Below are 12,120 nucleotides of genomic sequence, written 5' to 3'. Positions count from 1 at the left end.
AAAATGAGTCCAAGTGTGAAGCACAGTAATCTCCACCATTGGAGTTGATACATGGCCCACAAGATATCCTTGAGATAAGAGTATCCTATCAAGCACTTATGAGGTTGGTAAGCCCTCCTAGGTTAATGATGGGCCTCTTTTGAGCTTCCTCATCATCCATGCAACCAACCCTCTAGTGAGACCCTGGCCCACCATTGGTAGAATCTCCCCCACTCTCCCTACAAGCCCCAATGTCAATTATGTGGCTCAACCCAATCATGGATAGCATGGTTTTAATGGCCAGCATGGCAATCTTGGACAACATGGCATTAATGGCTAGCATGGGCATAATGGGTAGTATGGTGTAAATGTGTAGCATGATATGTATGGACGACACGGTATGTATGGGCAAGGTTTTCATGGGCAGGCCCCAATGACCTCCATTATAAGATCATTATTACCATGTACAATGGGAAATCACCATCCCCATTGGACTTGAAAGAACGGACTTCCAAATTAGAGTCATACTTCAACATCTACCCATGCACTAATGATCAGAAAATTATATTTGCACCCCTTCACTTGGAAGGTTTTTCCCACACATGGTTGCACTACATAAGTAGAGGGAATCATCACTTAATCAATTGGGAAGACTTCAAGATGCGCATGGTTCAAGTATTTGTATCTCTCGTGAAAAAGGAGCAGTTGGCAAGACAACCTCATAGTAAGGAAATACATAAATCAATTCATTAACTTGAACATATATATTAAGAGTGTCAGTGTTGATGCCAAATTGCACAAATATATCTATGGGTTAGAACCAAACTTATCTATGGATGTCATGGCTCAAAATCCTCCTATCCTATTTGATGCAATTGAATTGGCTAAAAGATCTACAAGGAAATACCATAAGAATGAGGGTTTTTAGTAAGGTTTTGGGTAGCCAAGAACTCCCATGATGCAAGTTCAATATGGTGGTGTTTATAGAGGAAATCCCATGCTTATTAGTAGCCCCCAAATCTCCACTTACCCCCCCCCCCCTTTTTATGCTAAGATAATACATGGAAGTTTTGGGACAACAATTAGCCTACATGGAGATGGTGAGTATGCTGAAAATAGACCATGAAATGCATCACCCTTGAGTGGTCTAAGTGGTTAAAATTCATCTCACTGGACATTGTGAAGGATATGAAAGAAAAGGGCTTATGTTTTAAGTGTGGAGATAAGTACATAGTGAACCATGCCTCAAAATACCCCTACAAAACAACAATGGTCAACGTTCACATCATGTCTATAATGGAGGATTGGAAAAATGAAGATGAGGAATCAAATGTTTTAAGTGCTGCAAATAACTTAGTACATGCTAAAAATGAGGGTCATCAAGAGGACCTAGACCAAGAATAGTTCTATGATCCATCGGATGGGTTTTACTTTGACCCAAGCGATTGCTTGCCTAATGCCATCGGCTTGATTATTCCTACTACATCCCCTCATGTTGCCACTTTCATTTTCTCCATCTTTATGGATGCATGGATAGGCTCTAGGAGTCCTAGCACATTGTGCATTCAAGGAAAAAGTGATGGAAAACATGTATTCATCTTGGTGGATAGTGGTAGCACACACAATTTTGTCAATAAATCAACCATTGAAGGGCTAAAATATTTTCCAGTAGAATTACAATATCTCCTCAAAGTTCAAGTGACAAACAATGATGAGAAAATCAACACACATGTATGCTCAAAGGTTCCTGTATGCTTGGCTAAAAACTATGTGGCATCGGTTGATCTAATTACACTAGAAATGGGACCCATTGATATTATATTGGGATGTGACTAGCTGAAGCACTTGGGTAAAATTTCCATGGACTTCTCTTTGCTTTACATGAAATTTAACATGCATGGACAACTCATCCATTTAGAGGGAGTTTGGGATAATGCTGATTTTCACGTAATTACAGTAAAGCAACTCAAACGAGAATTTGAGAAATGATAAAAAATATTTGTCTTGTACTTAAATAAGGAGAATATGTATCAGCCCTGAAAAGTGGCTAATAATTCAGCATTGAAAGCCTTACTAGAAAAGTATGAGGATTTATTTCAGATGCCTACAACTCTTTCCATAAGAGATAGATGGATCATCTGATTGATCTAGAACCCTATTTTCAAGAAGCCACCTTTTAGACTCTCCAAGTGTGAGTGTGAAGAAATTGCAAAACAAGTCAAGGTGTTACTTGAGATGGGGTTTATTGAGCCAAGTTTTTCCCCTTATGCATCCCCAATCTTGCTAGTCAAGAAGAAAGATGGCTCTTTCCACATGTGTATTGACTATAGAGATGAACAAAATTACATTCAAGAACCAATATCCTATCCCCAAGTTTGATGACTTGTTGGATGATTTGAAAGTGGCATGGTTCCTTTTACTAAGATTGATTTGAGATCTAACTATCATTAGATACATATGAGAGAGGGTGATGAGGTGAAGATTGCATGATTGATTGTGGACTTTGCCATTTCCTAGTGGTGCCTTTTGGTTTAATGAATACCTACACCACACATTCCAGAGCCTCATCAATACAACCTTACACCCCTTTCTTTTTAAGTTTGTACTCATATTTTTTAATGACATTCTTATTTATAGTAGATTACGAGATGAGTACTTGGCACATATTAGAAGGTGTTTGATGTCTTGAGAGAGCATATGTTATCTACTAAAGAAAGTAAGTACATATTTATGTAAAAATCAATGGAGTACTTGGGGTACATTGTGAGTGAAAATGGCATTCAAGCTAACCCTAAAAAGGTGCACTTGTAATGGACTAGCCCAAACCCTCGAATGCCACTTCCTTATGTAGTTTCCTTGGTCTATCCTAAATTCATAGGTGATTTATCAAGCATTATGCCACAATTGAAGCACCCTTGATAAATTGGCTAAACAAGGAGTCATTTTTTTGGGATGTTATAGCTGATCGTAGCTTTAATCAAAGCTAAAGGAATTGCTTACGTCAACCCCTATCCATGTATGCCCTGACTCAAAAGAGTTCACCATTCATTGTGATGCTAGTGACATAGCTATAGGTGTCCTTTTGCTGCAAGAACATGGTGAGATTACTTTGGAGAGCCATAAGCTTGATGAAAAGAAAATGTAGATGAATGCCAATGACTAGGACATATTGGCCATCCTTCATGCTATTAAGAAATGGCACCATTATCTCTATGGCAGTCAATTTAGAGTGAAGAATGACCCACTGAGTCCTCTAGTACTTCTTGACTCAGTCTACTTTGACTCCTAAGTAGAGAAGATGGGTGGACACTTTATAGAATTATGAATTTGACATCTCTCACACTAGGGGCAAAGACAATGTGGTAGTTGATCCATTGTCATGGATGTGGGCATGCAAAGTGTCATCCATATCAGAGTTGCATAGTGATTGCATTGAGGAGCTCCAGGAAGCCTACTTGCTAAATGAAGAATTTAGTCACATATTTCAAAAATTGCAACATGGGATAATAGAAGAAACTTCATGATAGCAACTTAAGAATGGACTCATATGGTCCCATGGCAAGATTGTCAACCTCTGCACTTCTTCCTTTTCATGGAAGATTATGGAAGAGATGCATTCTTGCCTCATTTCTAGTCACTTTGGTGTCTTCAAAACATGTGGTAGGATTTCCAAGAGCTTTTATTGGAGGGGCCTATGGAGAGATGCCAAGGATTTTATGTCCAATTGTGCTCTATGGAAACAAAACAAGGACAACACACTTAGACCAATTGGTCTATTGTGGTGCTTGCCATTTCTTGAAGGGAAATGGACATATTTCACTATGGATTTTATTATAGGACTGCCCATAACCAAGAAAGGATGGAACATCATATATGTGGTAGTAGATAGGCTCACTAAAAGCTGCCCACTTTATCCCCAATAAGAATCAATATACTACATCTCAGGTGGCCACTCAGTTTATGGAGCATGTGTTTAAATTACATGAGTTGCCACATGTCATGGTGTGTGATAGGGATGCTAACATTATCAGAAATTTTTGGCAAGTGGTTTTTACACCGATGGGTAGCAAGCTTGTTCCATCCACACCACACCACCCCCAGATTGATGGTTAGATCAAGGGGGTTAATAAATGGCTTGAGACCTATTTGATGATTTTTTGCTATGATGTACAACACAATTGGGATATCTGGATCCATTTGGTTGAGTTTTCATACAACAACTCCACCCACACTACCATTAGGATTTCTCCTTTTGAGGCATTATATGGGTATAATAATGTCCCCCTCTCTACAGTCCTGTTTAATGACAAGATAGACCCTCAAGGAAAAGAGGAGTTAGAGCGCATACATGTCTTTCTTCAAAAATTTAAGGTGAATCTTTGGAAAGCATAAGATCACATGAAGCTTTATGTTGATGAGAGAAGAAGGAACTTAGAGTTCCAAGAGGGAGAGTTGGACCTATTGAAAGTGTCAAAGCCCTGTTACCCCACTCTCAATGATGGCAGTAGTAACATGTTGGGCCATAGATTCTATGGTCCATATTGGATCATAATGAAAGTTGATGACTTGGCTTATCTCTTAGAAATCCCCTTCTCCATCAAGATTCACAATGTGTTTCATATTAGCTAGCCAAAACCCTTCATTGGCATCTCAATGGACTATGTGGAGTAGTTATCCCCCACGGATGAAGAAGGCATCATTCAGTATATCCCCGAGGCAATCATTGGGCAGTGAGATAAGCATTTAAGGTGTCAATCCATCAAATAATACCTCATCAAATGGAAAGAAATACCCTTGAAAGAAGCATCTTGGCAACCAACTACCATTTTAGGGGAGTTTTTCCACTTAAGAGAGGCTCAACTACTTGAAAACTAATTGGATATGACTTGTTTTGACCCCAAACTACATGAAGATAACACTGTTTTAGACCAGTTTTGTACTTGCATTAATTATAGCCAAAGGCTTCATACATGGGTTAAAAGCAGATATTTGATGCTTCATATCCTCCTTACAATATTCAAACATGGCTAAGTATATTATCACAGTCGTAGTGATATGTTTGGTGTTGCAAGGATTCACATTGGTTCCTAGAGTGGTACAGGTCTAGTGCAACACTACAAAAAGTATTTTCAAAACAATGGTAGAAGTTGTGCACACAAAGCAAAAAACATCGATAGTTAATAATAGCTATTATAAAGTATTCTTAAATGATCTTTGAACATATTTGATTCTCCCTTGGTTGTACCACCTAAGCGCAAACGATCAAGCTCATTTCTCGAAGGATCAATTGGCTTATTCTATGGCTATAAGGTGAAATTTGGCAACAATATATATGGGGTAATCCCTTTGATGAAACACCACGCACATTTTCACATTCTCTAACTAGGAAATGGTATCAAGAAGCAATAGACCAACTTGAGGCTAAGCGAAGATAAGAGATATGGAAACAACAAACAGAGATTGATGTTAAGGCTAGGAGGTAGGAATATAGAAAATAAAAGTGAAGACAATGGAAATATCTCCATCGTGCAGTCTTCTAAAATTTTCACATATGAAACACATTAATTATTCCATGTTTAATGTTTTTAGATACATGTTTAACTAGAATTGTGACTTCTCTTGCCAATTGAATGTTGCTCAAGCAATTATTATGCATCTTGGAGTGGTAATTTAGGTGCTAACTTGCAATATCTTTATGCCTAGCTAATAGTATGTACATAGAAACATTGTGTAGTCCAACTTGGATTCCATACATATGCTAACTAATAATTAACAATGTGGTAAGAGGTCAAATTTTGGAAAGGGATATAATGTGGTGATAGCAGTCTATTCATGCTAACTAGTAGTCTCTACATGTGCTTTACCAACAAATTGTTTTTGCACAGTTGAAGGTTGCAAGTGCAAACTTGTACATCCAACTACTATCTAGTGTGTTTTTTATGCTAGTTAGCATCTTTTCATGCTAACTAGCGATCTCTATAGGTTATTGGAAGCAAATTATTCTTGTGCATTTGAAGCAAGGTTGCAGATACAAAGTAGGAGTATATCTAGCTACTGTATAGTGGTGTTGCTTATGCTAACTAACAATCTATAAAGGTGCTTGTTGCAAAAAAAATTTGTGCATTTGAGTGCATCTGGCTACTATCTAGCAATGTTGCTTGTGCTAACTAGTAGTCTATACCAACACTTACCAAGAAACTATTTTTTGAATTGGAACCAAGGTTGCAAATGCAAAGTAGGAGTACATCTAGCTATTATCTACTAGCAGTGTTGCTTGTGCTAAATAGAAGTCTATGTATGCTAATTAGGAGTCTATAGAAGTGTTTACCAAACAAACTATTTTTCTGAAGTGGAAGCAAGGTTGTAGATGTAAAGGAAGAGTACATCTAACGACTATCTAGTAGTATTTCTTGTGTTAATTAAACATGTTTTGCTAACTAGCAATCTGCACATGTGCTTGTTGCAAACTATTTTTGTGCATTTGAGTGCATCTAGTTGCTATCTAGCAATGCTATTTATGCTAATTGGATGTTCATGCTAACTAGCAATCTATACAAGTGTTTACTAGCAAATTGATTTTGTGCTAATTGATAGTACCATATAATGCACATAGTATATAAAAATGATGTTTATATATTAAAGGTGGTTGCCTGTCAAATTCAAAGGGTAGGCTATTGTAGATTGCCTCATAGATTTGTGGAGTAATGGTGTACATATGTCTTCACTTTGGAATTTTCTCCATGGGTATCTTGATGCAACAAAAATGTACAACAGTATACAAACTAGGGGCATATCAATAAGTAGTTTAAAAGGTACAATAGTATACAAATTAGGGGCATATCAATGAGTATTTTAAAAGTATAAGTATGCCCTCTTCATTGGAAGTGCCTCTATGAACTACACATTTCTTTTCAATGATACACTTGGCTAGGTAAAAGTTTGCACCCTCTTCATTGGAAGTGCCTCTATGAAAGTGTCCCTAAGACATAGTGCATTGCTCAACATGCCATGATGGCCTTCATATGTTGCATCATCATATGGATCCTCATTATCTATGGACTCATTTAAATTAGGTAGAGGAACTAAGGTGTGAAATTGCCATGGCTCTACATATGCTTTATTCACACATCTATTCCATTGCCCATGCATGCACGAATCATAGAAACACGCCAATTGCCTAGTAGCAAGACCTGTTGGATTGTATGGGTTGTGATTGCAAACAACATGCATCGAGCATGTTTGCTTAATAGGGTCACAATTCCACTTAACATCCCAATTTGTATCTCCAGCTTTGACGTCTCAAAATTTTGAGACACATTCTCTTTGTTTTCATGGACAAGTAGATTTAGCTCCCTTGGAAAGTTTTTTCCTTATAGCACTTGATTACATTTTTTGTGTACTTTAAAGGTGTTGAATTAAGCTTCAAGTGCTCATGACTTAATGCCCTCTTTACAATAGCTCCACCCCATCATGCTCTCCCTTGCCTTATCATGCACTATGTCATCTAAAAGGAAAAAATGAATTGTTTTGACAACATTTTCTCCCTCTTGATCGTAGGTTATGTGCACAAAAATTATGCATTGCATAGAGTGCCAATGCACAGATTGTATCTCATTTTACTATTTAAATGCATAAATCTCAATGAAGTCTAGCATTGGGACAACCACATCATCTAGGAACTTGATAATACAATCCTTGAATTGTTGTGCTTGCTAGCAAGCAACATAGTTGTGCATGATGAAAGTCTTTAGCTTGGTCTTGAGGAATTGCAATAATTGCAAGCACTGCATCTCCTTATTTATAAACTCCTTTCCTTTTTTCTATTTCCCTTCCGATCTTCCATCTGCACATATTCAGTGAATTTGACAATGATGATTTGCCCTTTCTTTTTGGTTCATTATAGCATGATTCTTACATTCACATGTCACGCACTTCCATTTATGGATAGTTTCATTCCCTTTCTTTGGACAATGAGCTGACTCCCACAACTATGTAACACTTTAAGTGTATGGCTGGAGGCTAAACATCCATTGCTTGAATCATCGCTAGAACAAACTCTACATTTACACTGGCATCCCACAAGATGCACACCACAACTTTGAGATTTTCATGTTATTGAATGCATCTTTTAGAAACGATATTTGCACATGGTATTCACAACAACATGTATACTTGTCTCGCAATTGATGAGCAAAGAAAGGCTTGAGAATCTCAAATGATCTTAGATGTATGTTGCACTCAAGATATACTACTTTGGATCTATAAAAGAACTCAACTTGGAAAAAGGGAACATCATTTAGGTTAGCATATATTTCTTGAAACACCAGGTAAATTCTAAGTGCTTCCTACTACAAAGCATGAATTAGATAGGTGCATTATAAAGTTCTATATTACATAAGTTGAAATGCAGTAAACATGACAAAGTTCTATCTAGCTCACCATTCCACGAAGTGTTGATTAGCATATGTTGTAAGATTGGATGTGCTAATTTGTACAAGCTGGTAGATTGAAGGTGTTGATTAGCATGTAAAGGGGAAAAAAAAGGAAGTGATAATTAGTACCTCTAGCCACACCAAAGTGCTAAATAGAAAGTGTTGATATACTCCAATTTGCTTACTAGCATATGCTATCATACCTATAAGGTGATATTTAGTACATGATAGCAGATTGGAGGTGTTAATTAGCACTAAGAGAAAACTTAACAAGTGCTAATTAGCACCTACAAGCACACCAAAGTGTTAAATAAAAAGTGTTGGTATCACTAAATTGATTTCTTATTACTCATTCTCTATTTAGTAAATTTATATCAATAAACTAATAACTCACTTTTCTTTAAGTGTTGATGATGATCTAGCATGGCAATGAGACCATTTAGAGACCAATATTCCTAGTGCATCACTTAATGGGGTGATCATCTGGTGTACAGGCAGTACAAGTTATGAAGGGGGAAGAAAGTGTCTGCCAAGTGTAAGAGTGTACACAAGAACCAAGGAGTTACACATAAATGAAGATGGATTGAGTTCTAAGAAGAAGAAGTGCATTAGCATTGTGTATATGTATTTATGTGTGCATTCGGGAACGCCTGGGAATGTTTACTTATGTGTAATGAGCATTGCATTCATTTGGGGTCATCCTCTCCCTTACAAGTCAAGGTCTAAGGACCTTTCTCAACACCATATTGGGGAATATGGGAATTTCCTATAAGTTTGGGACACGTGGTCAAATCTTTGGATTTGTTATAACTTGAACACTATAACTCCAAATCGAGCGCTCTATAGCTCAATAGATTCCATTTTTCAAGCGCTTTCCAATGATAGGTCACATCATATGGTTTTGAGAAACTTATGTGCATGTTATCCAGGTGCCACCTTTTTGGTATTCAAAAAATGGGAATTGGGAGAATTCCCAAACTCACTAATATTGTGTTTCTCTCCTAATGAATTAAGAAGAGAAGTAATTCTTTCACTGAGAAAAAACGAGAGAGGTAATTCTCTCACTAAGAAAGACAAGAGACATGATCCTCTAGAAGTGAGGAGAGAAGTTATTTTCTCTTTTTAAGGTCTAAGATGACACAAGATTTTATGGGAAGTCAATCTTAAGGCTGAGGCCCAAGGCAATCTAATAAACTCTCCTTATCTATGGCTCAAGGTGGTTGCATGGACCATAAGTTAAGAGTAGAGTTTAAAAAGTTGATTTTCTTAAAATAGACATGGTGAATCATTTTTTAAATATCTCGCGATAGAAAGCCAATCTCTAAAAATGGCCCGCATTGATTATCGAAAACAGTGAGATCTATAACTTTTGTGTTGGACGTTTTTCCATCCAAGCAATGCACAAAGAGATATTTTGAAATTGGTGCTGTAGAGTAGGTCCTGGAACAGCCACATCTTGCATAAAGATCAACCTTTCAATCTTGGCACTCAAGTCTCTCTCCAAGAAGAGAAGCTCTTGACACCTATAAAAGAGGAGGCTCTCCTTGGGTGTGGAAGAGGTAAAGGAAGCATCACTTTGCATGCATCCAAGAGGAGAAGAGAAGGTGCAAGTGGTACAGAAGCTTTGCTGAAATCAAGTTCCAAGAGGAGAAGAGAAGCTCCAAGAGGAGAAGGTGCAAGTGGTATGGAAGCTTTGCTGAAATCAAGTTCCAAGAGGAGAAGAGAAGGTGCAACTGTTGCAGAAGCTCTGTTGAAATCAAGCTCCAAGAGAAGATCCCTACACATATTGTGTAGGAGAGAAGGTGCAAGTGCTATGGAAGCTCTGGTGAAGTCAAGCTCTAAGAGGAGAGCCCTACACATATTGTGTAAGAGAGAATGATCAAAAGGTGCCAACTTCCAAGTTGTGCAAGTGTTAGCCAGTTGTATACCAATCACGGAACCGTGATCTTGTTTCCAAGATCTACAAGTTAAGAACTGGTTTATGTGTAACAGAGGAGCTTGCTCCTTGTCAATAATATAACTCCACAAGGTGAAAGGTGAGAAGGATTGAAGCTTGCTTGGAAGAGCTATGGAGGAAGTGCAAGAGAAAAAAAGAGAGAGAGACCAAATGGAAACTCCAATAGTCACAATGTGTGATTGGGTCTTCCTTTATTTAAACTATCACTAAAAGAATAAAGAATATAGTGATGGTGACAGGTGCCCACCACCTGCAGTGTGGAGTGGCGGGTACTGTCAGTGTAGTAATACACATACGGCTAGGCAGAGGTGCCTTTACTCCCAACAACCTCCCACTTAAAGGAAAATCTACCCTAGTGAGGAGTGAAAAGAAAAAGAAAAGATAGTACAATGTACACATGTACAACAAGATGAGGAAAAACGTCATCTCATCCAATGCCCATCAATCTCTTGAGAGGAAGGCAAAGTGCTCAGTAGTAGTGAGGCTTTTCGTGAGCAGATCTGTAGGATTTTTGTCAGTGGAGATCTTGACAAGGTCAACAGACTTGCCCTCCACAACCCCATGTATGAAGTGATACCTCACCTTAATGTGTTTCATCTTCTCATGAAAGATCCGATTCTTGGCTAGCTGAATAGTACTCATAGAATCCGAATGCAGCGTAGGTATAGAATCAATCCCAAGGTCATGAACCAAATGACCCAACCATATGGTCTCCTTGCAAGCCTCAGTGGCTACAACATACTCAGCCTCAATGGTAGAGAGAGTCATACACTTCTAAATCGTGGATATCCAAGAGATAACACCTCCAACATAGGTGAATACATAGCCAGAAGTGGACTTCCTACTATCTGCATGTCCTACATAATCAAAGTCTATGTACCCCACAACTCTAGTATCCTAGCTGCTATGCAAATACACATATCTACTGTGCCTTTCAGGTATCTCATGATACCCTTCACGGCATCCCAATGTTTCTTGCCAAGTGTAGCCATATAGCGTGCCACAACACCAACTGCAAAGGCAATATCTGGACGAGTGGCTATCATGGCATACATCAAACTGCCCACGGCTGATGCATAAGGGATCTTGGCCATCTCAGATCTCTAATCATCATTGGTATGTGAGACCTTCATATAAGAAGGTAATGGACAGCCAATAGGCTTTATGTCCTGCATGCGAAAATGCTCAAGGACTTTATGAATGTACTCCCTCTGTGAGGAGGTAGAGTAGTCCTTGATGCCTGCTGTCGCACTTAATGTGCATACCAAGAATGTGAGAGGAATGTCCCAAATCCTTCATCTCAAAGCTCTTCTTCAGTTGAGATTTAAGAGCATCCAGCTCATCATGAGCTTTCCCTGCTATTAGCATATCATCCACATAAAGTACCAAAGTAAGTAATCAGCCATCACGGGTTGTCTTAGTGTAAAGACACGGATCCATAGCACTCCTGTTGTAGCCCTGTGATGGCATAAAGGCATCAAACTTATGATACCACTCCCTAGGTGCCTACTTCAAGCCATAAAGACTTTTCTTCAACTTGCACACTAGGTGCTCCCTACCAGGTTCTACAATGCCCTTAGGTTGCTCCGTGTAAATCTCATCATGCAAATCCCCATGCAAGAATGCAGTCTTGATATCCATCTGATACATGTCCAAGTCAAGCCATGCGACTAAGGCCCAAACTAGGTGTAGGGTGGTCATCTTGACCATAGGAGAAAAGACTTCATCAAAGTCAACACCATGCTCTTGCTT

At 38.4% G+C, this 12,120-nt stretch overlaps 1 pseudogene; it reads right to left on the bottom strand.

The window, feature by feature from the left end:
- Window positions 1–6,562: 6,562 nt before the first annotated feature.
- Window positions 6,563–7,128, bottom strand: LOC148038127 (uncharacterized; annotated as a pseudogene).
- Between the last annotated feature and the right edge of the window lie 4,992 nt (window positions 7,129–12,120).

This window comes from Lygodium microphyllum, chromosome 3 (genome assembly GCF_053477565.2).
Source record: "Lygodium microphyllum isolate KBCC chromosome 3, Lygodium_microphyllum_v1.1.10, whole genome shotgun sequence".
Lineage (NCBI taxonomy): Eukaryota > Viridiplantae > Streptophyta > Polypodiopsida > Schizaeales > Lygodiaceae > Lygodium > Lygodium microphyllum.
Note: the sequence above shows the minus strand (reverse complement) of the source record. Positions and strands in the feature narration are given on the sequence as shown.